Below are 23987 nucleotides of genomic sequence, written 5' to 3'. Positions count from 1 at the left end.
GTATACCATTCCCTATAAAACGTGGTTTAAAACAAGGCGACCCAATATCACCAAAAATTTTTATAGCAGTACTAGAGTCAGTTCTAAGTACTTTAAAATGGGGTAATCTAGGTATATACGTCCAAGGAAAGTACTTCAACCATCTCAGATTTGCCGATGACATAGCAGTATTTGCAGAAAGTAGCGCACAAATGCAATACATGATGGATTCATTGAGCAAGGCAAGTAGAGAGGCAGGTTTGGAAATAAACTTTAATAAATCAAAATTAATGACTAACCACACAGAAACCCCAATAATTATAGAAAATACTTATATAGAATATGTCCAGAAATACACATATTTAGGAAAGCAAATATCTTTCGCAAGAAACAACAACGAAGAAGAAATAAAAAGAAGAATTAGATTTGCATGGAACAAATTCTGGAGCATGAAAGAGGTTTTAAAAAGCAAAATGCCTATGAAATTTAAAAGTAAGATTATGAACTCGTGCATACTACCTACGCTGACATATGGCTGTCAAACCTGGAAATTTACGGACAAAGTAAGAAATATGATAATAAGGTGTCAAAGAGCAATGGAACGAAGTATTATGAACGTCAGAAGAATCCATAAAATTCGACATTCTCTGATCAGACAACAAACCAAAATAACCGATGCCCTCGCCTATACTCTAAAAGCAAAATGGAAGTGGGCTGGTCATGTGGCTAGACTAACCGACAATAGATGGACCCTCAGGTTAACGAAATGGCCAGGCCCATCAGGTAACCGTGCTAGAGGTAGACCGCACTATCGGTGGGAGGACGACATCAAAAACGTGGCTGGACCAAACTGGATGCTGAAAGCAAAAAACAGGCAGCTCTGGCTGTCTCTGGAGGAGGCCTTGACCTTGAAAAAGGGTTCTTCATAACGGAGTTTTTTTTTATTGAATTATTATAACTATTATTATATACCGGTTTTATAACGGTTTATTTATTTTCACTTTATATACTAAAAATTAAAGATAGTGAATATGAAACTATGTATATGTATGAAGAAATAAAAGGCTTTTTTATTTTTATTTTATTTTTATTTTATTTTTATTTTATTATTATTATTAAAGTAAGGAAAAGAAGTATGATACTTCTTTTTCTTACTATTTACTTATCTTACGTTGACCTAAGTCGGTAAAGAGCTGATTAAACGAATTTGGCCCTTACCTTTTCTCCGAGACAGTAGCACCTTATAGGAGCACAGCAGTAATGGCGGCAGAATTAAGCTTCGCGGTATGCAGCGGTGTGCACAACATACATCTACAAAAGCACTGCATGCCCAAATTATTTAATATAACTTGTATTGGAGGGGAATTTTTCCATGTACCTGCTTTATGCATTCCCTGGTCAAAAACCCTTTGCACGCCACCGGCGATATGGTAGTACTTTTCCGGATAAGCTCTGTCACAAAAGCTCGCACGGGACACTATTACGTAACCTTCGCTGTTTGTGGCTTTTTACAACTGTGCTTTTTAATAATGAGTGAACGTGTACGGGATTTATGTCCAGCAACTCGTCCGAACCAATTGTTAGACCTCCCTTGAGTTGGTATAGTACTCGAGGGCCAACGTCCGACCATTTGTTTTGGGAAATGTGAAGTGTATGTGCGAGTGTGTGAAGACGAGGGCCTCGATAACTGACGTCATCCAGACGTGGATCCTTACCTCGTTCGGAATAAACCTTCAGTCCAAAAGTGAACTAACAAGTCCAAGACGTCTTCGTCTCGTCTTCGTAAGGGGTCACTCCGATGTCCTCGAGCCCTGGGGCTTTTCTCATGTTGGTCTTTTCGCTCGCCCCATCTCCCCAGTGATGCTGTTGCAACCCTTAGGTGGTCCCTAAAAGTAAGTTAAACTTCGATAGCGCGATTTAGGGTTTTTAAGTTAGATCACATTAATTCTTGTGGCGTCATCTAGTATCGGTAACACCGCTTCATAGGCTGATAATAATGATTACAGATTCCCACAGCTTGTACGACTGGAGTGGCCAAATAATGAAATCTTTTCTTTATTTTCTTTTTATTAAATATCTAGTACGCAGAGGTTTTTACTTGTATGTCAATATGCACCCTACTGTTATTGAAGGGCGAAGCCGCTGTTTCTACAAGCTACATTTTAATGGCGTATGTCTGATAGGTATTTATGCGACATCAATTGATAGCATAGATATAAACATAATGTCGATTCCTTTAATCTATATATTATCTATTGTCTGGTTGCTTTAGAGGTTTAACTAAGGATCAAAAGATCCTTCGTGCAATTATTGCAAAAGTTCCGTCGGTATATTGTACTTAACATCATGAAGCTAAATTTCTTGCAGAACGATGGTAGCCCGTTAGTTAACACTTCTGGCTCCTTTCCACCTTTTTTCTTAGTTGCCAGTATATTTACAGGTCGGTATATGACGCTCAACACTTACGCCTGAGGTTAGTCGACACTTTCTAAGGTGTACTTTGCATGCCCTGCGAAGTGTTGCGCTGTTTATAGCTGATGGTTGTCCACTTATCACAAAGCGGCTGTAGCCTGGTGGTTCACGCTTTTCTGGCTCCTTCCAACCGCCTTTCTTAGTAGCCAGTATAATTTGGAGCCTTGACACTAACGCCTGTGGTTAGTCGACACTTTATAGGAGGTTTTATTTGTATGCCCTGCGAATTGTTTCTCTGTTTATAGCTGACGGTTTTCCACTTATCACAGAGCGGTGGTAGCCGGTTGGTTAACACTTTTCTGGCTCCATCCAACCTCCTTTCTTAGTTGCCAGTATAATTAAGAGCCTTAACACTAACGCCTGAGGTTAGTCGACACTTTCTAAGGTGTACTTTGCATGCCCTGCGAAGTGTTGCGCTGTTTATAGCTGACGGTTTTCCACTGATCACAGAGCGGTAGTAGCGTGGTGGTTAACACTTTTCTGGCTCCTTCCAACCTCCTTTCTTAGTAGCCAGTATAATTAAGAGCCTTAACACTAACGCCTGAGGTTAGTCGACACTTTCTAAGGTGTACTTTGCATGCCCTGCGAAGTGTGGCTCTGTTTATAGCCGATGGTTATTGGTTGTCCACTTATCACAGAGGGGTGGTAGCCTGGTGGTTCACGCTTTTCTGGCTCCTTCCAACCGCCTTTCTTAGTAGCCAGTATAATTAAGAGCCTTAACACTAACGCCTGTGGTTAGTCGACACTTTATATGAGGTTTTTCTTGCATGCGCTGCGAAGTGTTGCTCTGTTTATAGCTGACGGTTTTCCACTGATCACAGAGCGGTGGTAGTCTGGTGGTTAACACTTTTCTGGCCCCTTTCCATCTCCTTTTTTAGCTGCTAGTATAATTAAGAGGCTTAAAGCCTGGGGTTAGTCGACAGTTTAAAGGAGGTGTTTCTTGCATGGCCTGCGAAGTGTTTCTCTGTTTATAACTGATGGTTTCCCACTTATCACGAAGCGGTGGTAGCCTGGTGATTCACATTTTTCTAGCTCCTTTTCACCTCCTTTCTTAGTTGCCAGTGTTATTAAGAGGCTTAACACTTACGCCTGAGGTTAGTCGAAACTTTCTAAGGTGTACTTTGCATGCCCTGCGAAGTGTTGCACTGTTTATAGCTGACGGTTTCCCACTTATCACGGAGCGGTGGTAGCCTGGTGATTCACACTTTTCAAGCTCCTTTCCACCTCATTTCTTAGTTACCAGTATAATTAAGAGGCTTATAACTTACGCCTGACATTAGTCGACATATCGATAGGAGGTTTTCCTTGCATTCCCTGCGAAGTGTTGCTCTGTACAACTGATGGCTTTCAACCAATCACAGAGCGGTGGTAGCCTGGGATTAGCACTTTTCGGGCTACTTTTCATCCTGTTCTCTTCTTCGCTTGTAATTATACTGGCAACAACAGTATAATTACAAGCTCAAGATGCCTAACACTTAGGCCTCAGGTTGGTCGGCCTTGCAAAGTTTTCCTCTGTTTATAGCCGATGGTTTTCCACTCATCATCAGGGTTCTGCTTAGTTCGTTACATATTCCTATAAATAGAATGGTTGACGAAGTAGTCTCTCATATTTCTCCTATAGATTACCTTCGCTACTCATATGCATGCAAGAATGGTTCCGCTGTACACTTTCTATTATGACCTTTATTGTTCGCGATATGGGGGACTTTATGTTAATACTGTTTTCGAAGGTGCTCTAAAATGTTTTCTTAAATAAGCGTGACTTTGTTGTGAAGTGATGTACCATGAATTTACTAAAGCGTTTAACAGTTGTTAAGGATATTTATAAACATTATAACCATCGTCAATATCTTCATTATCTACCAATCACCGACACACTACGAGGCACGGGTCACGCCGACAATGAGAAAGGGTTAGGACTGTGGATTACGGCCTACAGCCTTCTTATTTTGAGATAAGACCTGTACTCTGTTGTGGGCCGGCACTGGTTTAATTATGATGATGATAAAAAACAGTTCAACAATTCTTTATTAAATACTACTAGTACTACTAGCTGTTGCCGGCGTTCTTCGTGCCGACAAAGACGTGCCGCTAGTCACTTAGCGTTCCGGTACGATGTCGCGTAGAAACTGATTAGGAGTACGGGTAGGGGTGCCGGTTTAATATATCTTATTGCTATACCTCTAACAGGTTAGCCCGCTACCATCTTTAATTGAATCATCACTTACCAGCAGGTCAGATTAGAGTCAAGGGCTAACTCTCTACAAGTTAACCCTTAACAATAAAAAAAAAACAAAAAAAAAAATAGTCATTACTTCGTCCTTTGAACTAACTTTATGCCAAAAATCAAGTTGATTAATTGCTTAGTTAGAGCGTGAAGATAGGACAAACAAAAATAACATACCTTGTCATATTGTGTCTGGGTGTTTATCTGTATATTATAATTTGATCTCAGTGATAAGTACCCATAACACAAGCTACGCTTACTTTGGGGCGCGATGGCGATGTGTTTAATGTCGAAGTATATTTATTAAATTCAAAAATATTTTATTCATGTAGACCTTATCACAGGCACTTATGCAGCGTTCATACATTTAACATGTTAACACCAACGTTAGACGGTGGTGATAACTGCATTCTTGAACTTAAAACTAAATATAGGGTTCCAAACGCGCCCTGGTCTAATAAGAGCCCACTTAGGTTTTTTTTTGTTATCACCATCTCATATTTATTTACAATATTAGTAAGTATGTATATTTACTTACTCGTATATATAAACGAGAAATAAATAAAACAATTATACAGTACATTCTCACTGCCTCCTTTACATAATTTTACTCTTCTTTTACCGATCTTATAGAGGCTTGTTAACAAGCGAAATGAGCGTGGCGGCATTTATCGGCATTCCAGAATTTTCCGTTACCAAAGACAATAACCCTGAGTCATACTATCAACATTACTGCTTATTAGCGGCATATCGGTAACTAATTGCTGTTAAGCACGTATTGCTACAGGTTTTGGAAGAAATTAGAGACACGATCAAAAACATTTTTTTTTATTTCAGTACAAGTTAGCTAATAGCGGTGATAGCCCAGTGGGAGCTCGACTTCACTTTCCGAGGGCCGAGTTCCAATTCCAGCACGAACCTCTAACTTTTCTAAGTTATGTGCGTTTTTAAGTTAAATATAATTTCAACGGTGAAGTAAAACATCGTGAGGAAACCTGCATGCGTGTTCTCAAAGGTGTGTGGAGTCCACCAATCCGCACTGCGTCAGCGTGGAGGACTATGACCTTAACCTCTTCTCATTATGGAAAGAGACTCGTGCCATGCAGTGGGCCGGTAATGGGTTGATATGATGATGACATGAAGTTAGCTTTTAACTGCAATTTGAACTGGTTTGAAGTGTTGATGCAGTCTAAGGAGCCCGTATCGGGTATCGTGACCCCAATCGGTTTCTACGCGGCTTCGTAACGGAACGCTAAATCACTTCACACCTTCGTTGGTATCTAATTTGAACACCTACTTTTGATCAATATCATTATTTATTTAAACTCTTTATTTGTACACCAGTGTACCTTTGTGATAGAAAATCTAACTTAATGAAATATTCGGTAAGTATATCTATATATATATATATATATATATATATATATATATATATATATATATATATATATATAAAAGAAAGTTGTGTTAGTTACACCATTTATAACTTAAGAACGGCTGGACCAATTTCGATGATATTTGATTTTATGAATTCCTCTTAGACCGGAATAGGATAATAAGATGTTTTTTTTTATGAATGTTATATTTTAATAAATATAACATTCATAAAAAAAAACATCTGCGGTACGAAGTTCGCCGGGACAGCTAGCAAAGAATAAAAGAGAAAAAATACTAAAATACTAAAAAACCAATATTGGGAGCAAATGGAAAGTATACAAACAAAAAATATTTTTTCATAACGGTTTATAACCGATAACAAGAGATCTGAGGTAAAAAAAATCAACTGAATATATAACCTAACCTAACCTAAAAAATATATAACCTTCTGCTTTTTATAAGTTGGTAAATAAAGTAATCGCATAAATGTGTTTGACGACGGATTTTTAATGACTATTTATTGCATTGAAGGATTGTTACCTGCAAAGCCACGATGTTTGGGATAAGATATTTTGTCCCTGTTTTTTGTTTAAAGCTATCTTAGCTTAGGTACCTACGCATATGTGCCTATATATTATTTTAGGATTCATCTATTCTATTACTAGTCCGGGATAATCGGTGTATGTACCCGCATCTATAATAAAACTTTTCTTTTATTTCTCGGAAATATTCTTTGTTCGTCTCCAGGTTGCAATCTATGTTTGTATTTAATTAAATTAAGATTGGTTCAGCGTTTGAGCCAAACATGGGGCATATATACTTTAAAACGAATTCGATAATAATAATATGATGTAACGTTTATTTTACCAGGATAAAGAGTATCCTATGTCCGTCTCCAGGATCCGAGCTACATCCGGGGTATCTCCCCAGGGAAAGGATAAAAATTTATTATATATTTATATTTATATTGTCTCCTGCCCATGCTCACCGTGATAGTGGGCCACGTGCTTGTTCCAACAATTATTAATAAAATAAAGACGTGACATTAAAATTCGTACTAACTTGATAAAGATTACGTAAACCGGGCCCGGGCACATGAACAACAGGAAGATCATTGGTATTCATGAAATCAATGTCAAAGAGCACATTTCCTCAATCTAAAACGAAGGAGCTTGTGTCGCGTGGTTTTATTAGATGACTAACAGCTTGGTAATGTTCGCTGTACGCTGCTACTTTTGTTGCAATGTAGCAACCCTCCGTGTGAGTTTTTGAATTACCTAACTGGTTTAGGTAAAAAGGACGTGGTGTTTGTATCATCTTTGTGACTTAAGGATACCCAAAGAGTATACAAGCACTACATCAGACCACATCGCTTGTCTGTGGTATCACCTTGGGTGCAAATTATGGAGGGTAGAGGTAAGGAGAGTCATCTTATATGGGAGAAAAGTTGAAAAAGTGTCCAGTTGTTGCGCTAAATAACAGTTCAAAAATCCTCCACAATGGCGCTGGTGGATGCACAGGGTATGGTATGAATGTAGCAATCGTAGATGAATTGAAGTATGCCGAGTTATAAAATTTAATGTCATTATCGACTAAAGTAGTTAATTATTGAGAATTTCAACAACTTACGTTGTACAAAATATTGTGGTAAATATAACCTTACAGATTTATTATAACCAAACGTGCGTTTAGAGTGATTTTATTTCGTAAACAGTAAATAGTACGGTATTTATATTTGGCGCTTCTTTTAAGAGTTACCCTGATGCAAATGTAGCGCCATCCTAATTTAATACATTTTGACGACACTTTTTCATATACACAGATGACTCTCCTTACCTCTACCCTCCATAGTGCAAATCAACGTTCAGTATTGGTAGGTACCTACTACCACAGTAAATTTCAAAGCTATATATTTACTGTGTTTTGACCATGGTGCTGCAACACAGAGCTTTGTTGGTGACCCATTGCCCTCTTTTAATGTACACCACATAAACATATAGAAAAATTGTAAATAAGAATTTGACGAAAAGTATACAATTTGGCGGCCTTATCGCTGCATAGCGATTTCTTCCAGGCAACTAAAGACGTAAACACAGCTCAAGCAGAGAGTACATACATACTGGAAAAACAATCATGTTCATCACACAAATATTTTCCAGTTGTGGAAATCGAAGCCGCAGCCTTGACTCATAAAGCAGGGTCGCTGCCCACTGCGCTAATCGGCCGTCAAATAGACCAAATGGGGCAGTATACAAATTTTCTGTTAACAGCGGTAAATGCAACTGAAAGCTTTTTGTAAAATAGTAACAACTTTCTATCGATTTATGATATCTATACCAATATTATAAATGCAAAAGTGTGTCTATTGGTCACATATGTTTTGCTCAACCACAGCACCGCACCGGTATCTGCAAAATTGGTACAGGTTTCTTTGTCTGCAAATAAAGAAATTGAATTGTATGGAGATAGCCCGGGAAAGAGCCCGGGGCATGTTCCCGAGGGATGTTAAACATCAACTTTGTTACCTTTGTAGGGGAGAGTGGGGTAATAATTACCCCAGTACCCCTATATACGTGCCTCAATTATTGAGAACCGCATAACGATCAACAGCACAATCCATTTTGGAAAGCGGACTTAGAATACTTAAAGCCCGGGAAAATTAACAAATTAATAGGTCCTGTAAAATTCAAACACAGCAGAAGTTAAATTTACTGAAAAGTAGCGTACAAGAGAGTTTTTTTTTTAATAAATATACTACGTACATCGCCATCTAGCCCCAAAGTAATCGTAGCTTGTGTTATGGGTACTAATATGACTGTTGAATGTTTTTATGAATAATATTCATAAATATTTATAATATACAGATACAGAGAAAACCCAGACAGTGAAAAACGTTCATATTCATCACATAAACATTTTCCAGTAGTTGGAATCGAACCCTTGGCCTTAGACTCAGAAAGCAGGGTCGCTGCCGACTGCGCCTGTCGGCTGTAACTAATATAGGTAATAATTAAATATTCTTCAGGATACTAAAACAAAATGTGTAATGTTTTCTATTTCATTCCCTCGCCGACTCAATCCTGTACATTTGTGGGTTTATTTCTTTATCGTGACGAATTTTCGTATCATCGTGTTACATATCACAACGATTCTAAAGAAGCTTACTAACAAAATTCAACAAATCAACGCGTATGAAATCCCGAGCTCATAATAAAGACAAGATTCCTATCAATTGTATGCTACCTGAGTGTACTAACAGCAAATACAAAGAATAATTGTCAGGAAATTGAACAAATAATTAAATCCTACGATACAAAAGAGTAATTTAATGATGTCCTGTCTCTATGCGCTCACAAAAATGTCGTTTTATTTCCCCAAACCTTACTCCAACACTGATAGGTTGGAAACTTTTGTGTTTAACGACTTGTTGGACAACAGATCGACGGATAATGCCTACGTGACCGAAATGAGAAATTACACGATCTGTTACTAGAGGGCGTTACCGGTTGAAATAAGACTATGTAGGCCGAACAGCCGACTAGTCTTTTGATGAATCTCGTGTTTGTTACATTTTTAATTATTTTATCTATGAAAACCGCTTTGTCTCTGTCAATATTGTCTACTAGGTTGTTATGTTATAGTTCTTATACACATATCATTAGGACCTAATTTAATTTACCATTGTAATGTTTTTTAATTAGATTTATTTGTCAAAATAGTTGCTAACCGGGCTTAATGTTGGGTCACCTTTTATTCCTGTCTAAGTACTTATAAATTGGTCATTAACTTAATTTAAAAGATGTGTACATAAGGTTACCATACCAGGATTTCCGGACTCTTCTCACGATTGCGGCTGGATTTTGCACAGCTCATAATGAGAGCTCTTAAATAAAAAGTTACTCAAACCAATAATAAGCCTCCGCTGATAACAATTGTACAGTAAAAATCGATACTTATTAAACGGTTTGATCATACTTCATACGTGAAGATAAATTATTGGTTGTTAAAGTCTTCATATTGATGAGGCTTACGTATTGTAGTGATATTTAACTTACAATCCACCTGTCATATGTAGTAGGAATAGGGTGTACACACACGGTAAATTAAAATCGTATACATACATAATTTAATAAGTATAAGTATAAGTATAGAAATAAATTAAAAGAATTATAAAGAGTTTGTAGAAAGCAAACTCCGGCCCAGCCGTGGGAAAAAGCGTATGAAGAGTGAGCCGGGTAAATAAGAGAAGGAGAAAAGGGAGATCTTGTTGTAAGTCGTAGTAAACACTTTGAAACGTAGGCGTGTCCACGAATGCGACCACTGGCTCTACCTACTTATAGTCTTCACATTACCTATACAGTCTTCGTATAACCTACTTAGTAATTAATATGTCGTAACGCCAATACCTTGATTCTGAATAACATAGTTTACACTCTCCAACAACAAAGCATCCTTAAACGATGTCGACTCAACGACGAATAATTGCAAAATGTTGGTTTGCAATGTTGATCGGAGTTATAGGTCGTGGAATGGACATGAAGCGTTTTATAATGTAGCACAAATAGATCCATGAAGCGGCGCGCGACGCTACGTCTTATCTAGTACAGCGTTATGAAGTTACATATTACCCCACGCGTAATCCTATTTGCAGCTGATTGGTGGCTGGTATATCGTACTAGCGGTCCCGCGCGACTTCTTCCGCTTAACCTTAAATAAAATAAAAAAAGTTTTTTATTCTCACATCTCTTACATTAGTTACAAATGTTAGTTTTGTAACTCAGTAATTTTTGTTTTGATTATCTTAGGAAATATGAGCCCTTTCTCGGATAAAGGCTTCCCCAACCCTTTTTTAATTTTCTCTGTCCTTGCCCTTGCCTTGGTTCATCCAATCGTTCCCTGCAGTTCGTTTGATGGCATCAGCCCACCGTTTGCTTGGTCTGCCAACATTCCTTTCGAACGTGTGGTTTGTATTTTCCATCACATATATGGCCGGCCCATTGCCACTTAAACTTTAAAGCTTTTTTTAGTGCATCGGTTACTTTTTGTTCTTTGTCTTATCCTGTCACTTTTTTTCACTTTTTTATTTCACACATTTTTAGTAGATCTGATTTTAAGTTTCACTTTATTTGCGAAAACCCAGGTTAAACGACCATAGAGTAAACAAGGGAGTAAACAAGACGCGTAACCTTAAAAGATAAATAATTATATACTTATTATGCTATCGCGGACTTTTGTTTAAAGATTTAAAAGTAACTATTCCGACGTACATTGTTTAGGCGTTCAACTTTAACCGGTTTTCCAGCGCCTGCATCGGAAGCCCTCGAAATAAATAATTTTACTTACTTGTAACTACTCTGTAATGTAACACCGGCGTTCTGCGCTACGCGACGTTCACTGCAGAATCACATGTATATGGTTCCACAGAGTAATGTCACTTTACAGAAATAACATGTTTTTTTTTTGTACGGAGTAAATTAATACTGATTTTTGAAAAGTTGTTAGTTTTATTGATAGGTACGACAAGTCCGAGAGCTTTCTGGTATATTTTATTAAACCTTGTATAGAGCCATTAGAATGTGGTATTTGTATAAGACCCATGTCACCCATGTCCATCTATTGATATGATGATGAACAAACCAAACCGCAAAGAGGAGCTTAGAGGAGTTTAGCTCAAAACGTCTCCATTTAATAAGAGCTTATACCCAACAGAATATAAAAAGAGAACTTTATATAAAAACAAAAGACTGAGGATGATTTCTTTTTACTCGACTACAATGATTATGGATGAGCAATTAAACTTAATTATTTTCAGCCAGGCTAATATTATAAATGCGAAAGTTCGTTTGTTTGTTTGTCCTTAATATCCACCGAACGCATTGATTTTAGCATAGAGTTAATTGGAAGGACGGAAAGTAATAGGCTACTTTTGGTCCTGAAGAAACTTGGAATTCCCAAGAGTGATTTATTCGAACATTCGTATTCAAACACCAAATATAACCCTTTCTTGACGTCCTCACAAACTAACCAAACGACCTATTCACCGCGGGGCGCGGCTAGTCGGAAATATAGTCTGTAAGCAGAGTTCCAAGTGTGAGATTTGCTTGCTACGTTTACTTATTCGAACGTGTGAAAGTTAACTACGATTTGTATGGAATCGAAAGAGCGCCATCTAGTGGCAGTGCGGTTTCCCAGTAATTTCAATAGATAGCGCTTCTTCGATACAATACAAATCGTAGTTAACTTTCACGCGTTCTAGTGAATTCACGTAGGTAGAAAATCTCACACTTGGTACTCTGAGGTGATATCCAAGATTGGTTACTGTTAATATAATCAGTTGACCTAAATTAAAGCATTTAATGAAAAGTTGGTTAAACGTTGTTTAATTGTAATGCAATTTTTGTAATTGTTAAACAAACTATGCCACTCTGTGATTCATTATAATAGCAATTAGCATCTGTTAATAATTACTATTTCTGCCAATGTCAAGATTACATTCAATGCCAGTTACCTGCCTGCTAGCCAATGAAGTTCTAAATATAAGTTCATACTAACATCATTGAGGATAAAAGTCATTTTCTTTTCGTATTTATTTAAAACGTAGTGTTGTATTTATTTTTAAGTGATCGTAAACGGCAGCAGCTTACGGCCGGTGTCGTAAGAAACCACCTTAGGGAATATAACGGAGAGCGGGCAGGAGCGACCTCGGTGCTACTACTACCATATACTATGATCACCTCGTCTGACCAGCGTGGTGATTATCGGCAAACTCTCATTGCCATTGGGAGAGGCCTTTAGTCCAGGACTTTTGTGGGGAAGAGCATTTCTTTTTCACTTACACAATATGGATATCAAAAGAAAGGGTTGGATTAATAGAATTATCTACACTACATTGAAAGTCGAGGGTTTTTAAGTCTTCGTCAGTTATGATATTCAATCACAGACCCGTCTATCGAATCGGAACTGGTGACAAAAAGACTTTGACGTTTTCGTATGCTTCCATTCCATTTCATTTATGTTTATTATATTTATGTTTAGATAGTTAAAATCATCTTAGACTGCTTTTAGTTCAGTAGAGGACTTTTGTGGCGAAGTCCATTTTTCCCATTCACTATTCCCTCAATATGGATATCAAAAGAAACGGTTGGACTAATAGAATTAATCTACACTATATTGAAAGTCGGGGGTTTTTAAGTCTTTAATTTTTCAATATCATTCACTTATGAAAATACAAATTAAGTTAATAGAACAGGTCAATTGAATCGGAACTGGTGAAAAATCGATTTTGACGTTTTCGTATGCTCACGGTTCTTGCGCTTCTGCTATAGTTTGCTATCTGGTGAATCCACTAGTGCAGATTTAACCGCCAGTTTAGATAGTTAAAACCATCTTAGACTTATCACCGCTACGACCAGGTGAGATAACATGGGCTAACTTGTAGTCGTCCGGGAGGTATACAACGGGTTCCCCGGGCGTCTAACAGAGCCAACAAGAGGGGCCCAAACTAAAAACCACCACGGCATCGTGGTGGTTTTTAGTTTGGGTATACCCCCTTTAGAGGGGAGAATCCCACATAACCTCTTTCCTGCCCAAGGGTCGGGAGTCGCAATAAAGCTTTTCCACCAAGCCAAAAAAAAGGGCTATCTTGTACAGTAGCGTGTTCTGGGTTTCTTACAAGGGTATGCATACTGCAGAAAAATTGCTCCTCCTACAAGAGTAATTACATAAATAACAGGGTAAGCAGTGCTTTTGTGCACGTGTGAAGTGCACGCCACTGATCTTGTAGTGGAATAAAAAAAATTAAAGAAAAAACCATGCTTTTTTGTTCCGCCATGCATCGGTTCTGTGTTCCACTTTCAAGAGCGTGGCTAAAGTTGTATTTACAAGCACCTGAGGCTTAGCATCTAGGCCTCAGGTGATATTGTTCCATGCATGCCCTACAAAGTATTCCTCTGTTTATAGACCATGGTTTTCTGTTTACCATCTGCGGACCATCTGCTTGGCCGGAAGCACTATTACTATAGAAAAAAATGATTCGTAAATTAATCCGTACGAAAAACTTGTAATACAAAAATAATACAAGGTATAAGTAGATAGGTATGTTATTCAATACACTTGTTGATTGGCGTAAAGATGAATTTCGAACCGTCATCATCATCACATCAACCCATTAGCGGCCCACTACAGAGCACGGGTCTCGTCCCACAATGAGAAGAGGTTTGTGGTTTGCGGATTGGTGGACTCCAGACACCTTTGAGAACATTCAGGCATAGTTTAACTCTCAGGCGTGCAGATTTCCTCACGATGAAGCAAGTGATATTTTAATTACTTAAAACGCAAATAATTTAGAAAAGTCAGAGGTGCATGCTGGCATTTGAACTCGGGCCCCCGAGAGATGAAGACGATCTCCTACCCAATACGCTATCACCGCTTCGAATCGTGCTCAGACTTTAATTGTAACCCACTAACTAGAATTACAAACTTGATCTGTTAATATCTCGTCGCCATTATTGTCTCTAGAAAAATCACTCAATAACAACTCCACCGAGATGTCAACAAGAATTTCTTTTCGAAGCAATGGAAATATATTCACGCAATTTTATTAGAAATTAAATTGAATGAAAAGAAAAAGAATTACCGATACAAGTGTTTCATAATGGAAATCAATTACGCCAACAAATGCTATAGTTCGTATAAGTAGATAACTCACGATTTCATTGAGCCACTGGAGTAATTGTTGACAATCGCGTTGTGACGACATCTTCTAAAACGATTTCTATTCCACTCAAAGCCCTACGTAACAATACCGCGACTTGTTCTCTAACAGCAACACTTTCGTTTGCACGATAAACATTGATAATCCTACTAACAATATCTTAGCCAGACTTGAATCAACGCAAGCAATGGATGTTAGAGCGAATTTTATAACAATCCATTGCGATTTGCTTCCTCCCCACGACCTTGCACCGTGCACGACTCAAGCGAGTAATAACAAAAACTTTGTTTTGCCCGGTGAATTATTTTTTTCAGGAGGTATTTGCTAAAGTGGCGCGGCTGTTCGGGTTAAATAGATTCCACAAAGGATGTACTCTTATATCTAATGAGAATAGTAAATTGTTTATAACAGACTGTGGAAAATGTGTTTACAAAGAACAAAGAACACAAAGCACATAAATTAGTTATGAGGGAAGTAGTTGATTGGTTTTACGAGTACTTTGATAAAAATACTGAGAAGTTGTGGAATAATTCCCGCGTGTTAACACGTTTAAGATTAACCTGACCTAACCGGTAATCAGAAATTGTCCTCTTGCTTGCAAGGACAGAACGGCACTGTGTTATACTTTTATTAACCAATTGGCGAAGGCAAATCAATATTCATCATTGCGATGAGTTAACTCAAGTCAATCAATAGCGGCGGAGTTCAGGTGGGAATAATTCTTACTAATATTATAAATTTCAAAGTTTTTCCATGTTTTTTTTTATCCTTCCTGTATGCCCTAACTAAGCAATAATTCAACTTGATTTTTGGCATAGAGTATTATGAAACGACGGAGAGTAACATGGCTACTTTTATCAGGTCAGAAAAATAAACAGTTCTAACAGGATACGAGAAAAACCTAAAAACTAGTTATACAACGTGTGAATGAAAACCGAAATGATAATTCACAGGCTTTGGATTTACAAGATGTATTGTCTCTGAGATTTTTCTGTGAAACCGATAACCTAATAGTTTTTGCCAACTTCATTCATACGGCTAGATGATTATGGTGCCACTACCCAGATTTTTCTTTTTATATCATTTACAAAATTTTTCTTTGAATGATTTTACCGATACTTTCTTGATTTGGCATCAAAAAGTACCCTGTTGGACCCGGTAGGCGGCGCTGCTTTCGGTATGTTACCAAATTTGATTAAAATGACATCTTTAAAGCGGCGCTACTTTTCCGGGCAAGGCGAGGTCTGCCGGGCCCCTAGCAGGAACAAAATATTATTCATGAAAAGAAACAAACTCTTACGGTAATATAACAGGAGAAAAAGAGATACACGTATGTTTACTTTGTAAGGTCTATTAGTTATAAGTTGCGACATTTAATACATAGGTTCACAAATACATAGGTTTTGCGTTTCTACAACGTCTAATCAGTAATAATAAAACCAGACTCCTACTAACAATGTTACTAGAGAAAAAAGATTTTACACTATTTTTATATCTTAGTAAATCTATTATTTTAATGTAGTAATTTGTGATCTATGGAATTAGTACTTAGGTATTTTATGTAAAGCTGTCCTTGAAGCTGTGTTTCAAGATTCTAGACCAAGATAAAAGGTGATTGGGCTAATATTCAGGATTTGTTTCATATTAATCGGATGAAATTGAAAGATAGTAATATTTTATTATGTGTTGCCCGTACACAGCCCTCGGGCTCAGCTTAAATTAATAAATCGGTCATCGATGTAAATTCAACAATCTCACATTCCAGTCATTAATCATTACATTTTATAAAACGCTTTTTATTAAATTGAATTTAAAGATCGGAACGAATCGGTAACTGTTCTTTTCACCGTTATGTTATCTAAACTGTCCTATTCGCAGAATCCAACAGATTCTTTGTAATAGGTACTTTAGTTACCACATTATTATTGCTTGCGTAACCTTTTCTAATTAATCATGTAAAAATTTTATTAATTAATTAATTTTACCCTATTTTATTTAACTTAAATTTATTTTAGTTCCTATGATTTTCGGTTTAAATTTTTGACATTTAAGCAACCAATGATGCCAAGAAAAGTCATTACATCGATTTCAAACTGCACTGGACTCGCGAAGTTTATTTATTTTCGTATGGTTCGAGAAAACTCCAATACCTAAGTACCTATCATTTTTGTCTTAACCCGGGAAATTCATGAACTCGTAATCTATAGTCAAACATGCTACGTACTAGATGAACGGGTCAGTTACAAATAATAAATAATAAATATACTACGACAACACACACATCGCCATCTAGCCCCAAAGTAAGCGTAGCTTGTGTTATGGGTACTAAGATGACTGATGAATAATTATATAAATAATAAACGTAAATATGTACTTATAATGTATAGTTAAACACCCATTATGCCACCAATAATGCCAATCAATACCATTACATATCGAAGGTTATTTTCTTTTTTATTCGTTTCACTAAATCCAATACCTAAGTAAGTATTAACTATCATTTTTGTCTTAACCCCGGACATCCAGGAACTCGTGACCCATCATTAAACGTGCTGCCTACTAGATCAACGGGTAATTTATGCCACCGATAATCCCAAGCAATGCAAACAGATTTCAAACTGATCTGAAATCGCGAAGGTTATTCTTTAAACGACTAGTGTCAGCGAAATTAAATACCAAAGTACGTATGATTTTTGCCTCAACCCCGGACACCCAACTCGTGATCCGTAATCGAACGTGCAGCCCACTAGATCAACGGGTCAGTTATGCCACCAATAAGCCAATCAATGCCATTACATCGATTTCAAACTGGTCTGAACTCGCGAAGGTTATTTTTTTCCGTTTTGTCGATGGTGCCGCTATTTCGTAGCTTGCACTGTGTAGGAAGCGGCAAGCGACCTCAGTGACGTCATCTTGGAGGCCGCACCGCTCTCTCTGCAACCAGTGCGAGCTACATTATACATAGCTGTTTATTTATTTAACAAATTTGACTTCGCCGCCAATTCGCTCCAGTTTTTCGTCTTTGACATTCCAAATAAGGAGAGTGCTCACGTCTTATACAAGTGAGTGCATCAGATTTATATTCATATAAATAAGTAACATTTCTTAATACCACTATAATATTTTGGATTTGTCGATATTTCGACCCAGTTGCATGGATCGTGGTCCCGTCGCCGTTGAACAATACTTAAGGAATGTTAATTAACCACGAAAATCTTAGTTTAAAATCTTTAATTAAATAAGTAACGCCTAAGTTCTTAATAGATCACGTCTTATACAAGTGAGTGCATACATTTTTATTGATATAAGTAAGGAACGCCTAATATAAGAAGATTCCTAGGCATATATATATAGTTATTACCTTGGTGAAACTTGTTTTTCTATAGACATCGCCTAAATAATAAAAGTGAAAAGACAGTGTTTTGCAATTCGCAATCATCCGATCTACGTATAGTTATTCATCATCATCATCATCATCATCTCAACCAATTGACGTCCACTGCTGGACATAGGTCTTTTGTAGGGAGTTCCACAATGCACGGTCCTGGGCCGCTTGCCTCCAACGGCTCCCAGCTACTCGCCTGATGTCATCTGTCCACCTCGTTTGGGGCCGACCTACGCTGCGTTTACCGGTGCGGGGTCGCCATTCCAGCACCTTAAGACCCCAACGTCCATCGGTTCTCCGAGCTATGTGCCCCGCCCATTGCCACTTCAGCTTCGCAACTCGCTGAGCTATGTCGGTAACTCTAGTTCTTCTACGGATCTCCTCATTTCTGATTTGATCACGTAGAGATACTCCTAACATAGCTCTCTCCATCGCCCGCTGAGTGACTCTGAGCCTTCTTATGAGGCCCATAGTTAGCGACCATGTCTCTGATCCGTAAGTCATCACTGGCAACACGCACTGTTCGAAGACTTTAGTCTTCAGGCACTGGGGGATTTTGGACGAGAAGATGTCACGAAGTTTCCCGAACGCTGCCCATCCGAGTTGGATTCGGCGGTTTACCTCTTTCTCGAAATTGGACCTACCTAACTGGATCGTGTGTCCTAGGTATATATACTCGTCTACAATTTCGAGTGCAGAGTTCCCAACAATTATTGGGTGGAGCGCAACATGAGCGTTAGACATAATTTTCGTCTTGCTCATGTTCATACGAAGGCCCACCTGTTGAGAAACTCTGCTGAGGTCATTGAGCATCGCATTAAGGTCTTCCAGAGTCTCTGCCATTATGACTACATCGTCGGCAAACCGAAGTTGAGTGATGTACTCGCCGTTAATGTTGATGCCAAGCCCGTTCCAATCCAGAAGCTTAAAAACGTCCTCCAACGCAGCGGTAAACAGCTTCGGGGAGATAACATCTCCCTGTCGCACTCCTCGCTGCAGTTGGATCGGTTTCGTAGTCTGGTCCTGTATACGGACTGACATAGTGGCGTTTTTGTACAAACACTTCAAAACTTCGATGTACCGGTAGTCAATTCGGCATCTCTGCAGTGACCTTAACACAGCCCAGGTTTCCACCGAATCAAAGGCTTTCTCATAGTCCACAAACGCTAAGCAAAGTGGCCGGTTATACTCTTGAGTCTTCTGTATAACCTGCCGCAGCGTATGTATGTGGTCTATGGTACTGAAGCCCTTTCGGAAACCGGCTTGTTCAGGAGGCTGGAAGTCGTCGAACCTATTCGCGAGACGATTCGTAATGACTCTTGAGAACAACTTGTAGACATGGCTCAACAGCGAGATAGGTCTGTAGTTCTTCAGCAAGGTATTATCACCTTTTTTGAAGAACAGAACAACCACGCTCCTGTGCCATGCCTCTGGCGTTGTGCCTTGATGAATGACGGAATTGAACAACCGCTGAAGGACTTTAAGTATCGGTTTTCCACCCGCTTTCAGGAGTTCTGCTGTGATTCCGTCATCACCCGGTGCCTTGTTGTTCTTAAGTTGTTTGAGAGCCATACTAATCTCGTAAAGGCTGACGTCCGGGATATCTTCAGTGAAGTGTCGGGTCAATTTGGCTCTAGGGTCTTTAGCCAAACTTTCAACAGGCTTTTGTGTTGAGGTGTATAACTGTCCATAGAATTTCTCAACCTCACTCAGGATCTCTGGTTTAGAAGATATGAGACTACCATTGTCAGTCTTCAGGCGAGTCAAGAGGCTCTGTCCGATAGACAGATCTCTTGCGAACACTTTCGAGCCTTTGTTGCGCTCAATGGCGACTTTAATTTTCTCAGTGTTAAAGTGTCGCAAGTCTTTCGTCTGCAACTTCGAGATCTGTCTATTAATACGCCGATATTCAGACGCATCTTTTGAAGACTGTAGTCTCATTTCTTGTCTCTTCTCCATAAGCCCGAGTGTATGGGCTGAGAACTTTTTGGTTCTATGTTTACGGTGGGTCTTAAAGAACTTGGACCCAACCGTATGGACAGTTTCCACAAGCCTGTTGTTAAGATCGTTCACAGAATCGCAGTCCAGGCAATCAAACCGGTTTTGCAGCTCCAGTTGAAAGCTCTCGGGGTTTTGGATATGAGCACGAGTAGGCCGGAGCGTAGACTTTACCAGTCTGACCCTTTCCAGCTTTACATTTATATTCAATGTGCCTCTTACCATACGGTGATCGCTCCCGGTTTTCACCCTGTTGATCACAGAGACATCATTGAATATATGCCGTTTGGTCGACATGATAAAGTCGATCTCATTTCTCGTCGAACCATCGGGGCTCAGCCAGGTCCATTTCCTGTGCGGCCGCTTTTCGAAAAAGGAGTTCATCATAAAGAGGCCCTCCTTCTCCATAAAGTCGGCCAGCATTTGGCCCCGTTCGTTCCGTTGCCCATATCCAAATTGCCCCACTCTCAGCTCTGCACCGCTTCGCTTGCCCAGCCTCGCGTTGAAATCCCCCATCACAACACTGTAGTAGGTTTTCGAGGCATGTATGGCTTTCGAAATATCCTCATACAATGCCTCTACTTCCTCGTCGGAGTGCGCAGTTGTGGGTGCGTAGACCTGTATAACCTTCAGGGAATACCGTTTGGTTATTCTGAGTACAAGGTACGCTACCCTGCTCGACACGCTTTCGACTCGAACAATGTTGTTGACAAGGGATTTGTGGACGATGAATCCGACACCACCTTGGGACTGTTGTTCGCCCTCCCGGTAGTAGAACAAGTTGCCGGATTTTAGGATTATCGTATCCTCCCCCTCTCTACGGATTTCAGATAAACCCATGATACTCCAGCGCAACTTGCTCACTGCTTCTTCCAGCTCGACTAACTTCTCATCGGTCCTCAACGTGCGTGCGTTATACGTTGCCAGGTCCAGTCGTCGGGTTTGGCAGCGGAATCTCTTCCGGAGATTCTTGACACCCCTTGCCCCGCCGTTACCATAACCGCTGCCAGAGCCAGGAATAGCGGGGCTGCCGGGGACTAGGGGCTGTGGCTTTCTTTTCTCCATTCATACAAAGATTTGCCCGGTAATGACCACGCTGGGCAGGCGGGTTGGTCATCGCAGGGCTAGACTGATCGCACCGGCGTCGCTGCTGCCCGACACCGGTCTGTGCCATTTATTCAGTCTAGCCAATTTGAAGTAGTTATACCGCCACTTGTCGGTCGCCAGAGGGTTGATAGTTATTAAATAGGTAATAATTACTTAATTAACTGGTTACAATGCCTCGTTACCTCGTATCGAAGAAGTTTTAAAATCTAAAACTTCGATACGAATTTAGTTTTATATTAGTGCCTAAGCAGGCTATTCTTCTTTATAAATATTTACATAACAACTTTGCACTCTGTGCCTGTAATATACTTACATAGGCATGTGCGTGCACTTCACACAAGCACAAAAGCACTGCATACCCTGAAACTTTTTAATAACTCATAAAGAGGAAGGATTTTTCAATTTTATTCCGTCTTCCTTTTTTATGCATACCCTGGAAAAAAAACCCTGTGCACGCCACTGATATTAGGTAATTGTGTAATTACGTGCTAACATTAATTTACATTATGAGAAAGTAAATTGAAAATTTACTATTTTCGATTCTTTGCAATATTCCTGTTATATATAGGTACATACATATTTAGCTCCCTCACCTTATTAACTAAGAATTTTATTGCCAATTTTATTTCGCACTTTAGTTACAGAAATCATGACATTATTCATTATTATATTACAATAAATTCCAACTATAATTATAACGATGACTAGAACTCTTGAAATATTGGCGATTGACAAAGTAATCCGTGACCAATGGGGTCACGGATTACTGGCCTTATATATAAACTCAGCTGATGGTTTGGTTGTCAATAATGCTAGTATTGTAATATGCAATTATATAATGCTAGATGTAAGGAAGAGAAGGTATTTGGCACATAGCTCGGAGAACCGATGGACGTTGGGGTCTTAAGGTGCTGGAATGGCGAACCCGCACCGTTAAACGCAGCGTAGGTCGGCCCCCAACGAGGTGGACAGATGACATCAAGCGAGTAGCTGGGAGCCGCTGGAGGCAAGCGAACTCCCTACAAAATACCTATGTCCAGCAGTGGACGTCAATCGGTTGAGGTGATGATGATGATGAAACATTAACATGATGATTGGAACACCCTCCATTTTATATAAAAAACCAGTGCGGTTATAAAACAAATAAAAATAAACTCAATAAAAGAGATTCTCTTTATTTAGGTGTATTTAAATTATTTTCAAAAGAACTTTACACTAAAAAGTAAAAATATAATTGTTTACCTTTACCTTATAGACAAGTAAAAATGTTTTAAAACCTTAATTCGCCATTCAAACGAAGGTGAACATACAAATAAACAATGCACAAAACTTCACAGATTGCATGTCTAGATCACAATACAGATCGCACTCTACCCTCGTCTCCATAACAAAGTAAAGAACACAAAATTATGGCCTCATAAAAGTGAATGCCACAATATCTTCTTATCAAAGTACAAAGTACATAATTACAAACCAGATGTAAATGTCACAGGCATTCGAATTCATTCTTCCACTTGTTTATTCCACTACAAGTAAACCTTACCCTGCAATCCAAAGTCAAAGTCAAAGTCAAAGTCAAAAATATCTTTATTCAAGTAGGCCCATAGGTGGCACTTTTGATGCGTACATAAGAATTACACGGTAGTGAGATGATGGCGATAACCACATTCGTAAACTTAAAACTAAAGCTACGAGGGTTCCAAACGCGTCCTGGTCTAAGAAGAAGCCCACAACAAACTTAGCCGGGTGTTTTTTTTTTGTTATCACCATCTCACAATGTCATTTTAAATTATTAGAAGAGCAATCCTGAAACGGCTTACCTGTTAGAGGTATGGAAGTTAAAGAGCCCGGATCGGATTCTGCGCGATATCTTAAAGGCTTTTTTGTCGGTAGGGTGGTAACGGTTATAAGAGCCTCCCACCAGACCAGACCAATAGAAAATCAGAAATTATGAATTCCCAAATTGCCCCTGCTAGGGATCGACACTGCGTCGGGGAGGTCTGCGGTTGTAGCTAATAGTACTTATAGCAGACTTTACTTTCGGGGGACATCGAGTTCCCCGACTAGGACCTCCAAAGGTTTGAACCCCCGTCAGCTTTTAATGTTTCACTGCAGAACACAGGCCTCTACTTTTGAATGAGAGAAAGAATTCGATCTTAAATCCACTACGCTGCCCAAGTGCGGATGGGCGAGCTTAAGCATTAATTAACTATTAACGTTCAACGGGTTAATAAGTCTATGTTCCGAATTTCAGAGCCGCTATAATTAGGTATACCTTATGGTAACCTTGACCTAGTGCTACAACCAGGAAGGTCAGTTGATTTTGAGCGCCCTTGGTATTCAGTCTACATTGTAGCGTTGGTTGACGTCGCTTCGGGGCACATGGCCCAGATTTACCAAGCTATTGGTGCCAATTTTGTTATACAACGTGTAACAGAATTACGAAATAATACTGAAGGATGCGTAAGTATATTTTATAAGGAATCACCCTGTAAAAATATTAAATCAAAAGAAGCATTTTTATTTTTCCATACAATGAATTTAAAACTGTCTAAGTGTTTCCTTTTGACAACCCTATTGTAGATATAAGACTGTCACGCGCATAGTACCAGGAGTCAGGATTTTAATTTTCATGTTATAAAGATGAAATCTATCTATAACGGAGAAAATAGATAGATTGATATCAAAACGACCAGGCTACTCTAATAATAACGGCGATAGAGAACTGT

This window comes from Pararge aegeria, chromosome 18 (assembly GCF_905163445.1).
Source record: "Pararge aegeria chromosome 18, ilParAegt1.1, whole genome shotgun sequence".
NCBI classification, from domain to species: domain Eukaryota; kingdom Metazoa; phylum Arthropoda; class Insecta; order Lepidoptera; family Nymphalidae; genus Pararge; species Pararge aegeria.
The sequence above is the reverse complement of the archived record's forward strand: the minus strand, read 5'-3'. Positions refer to the sequence as shown.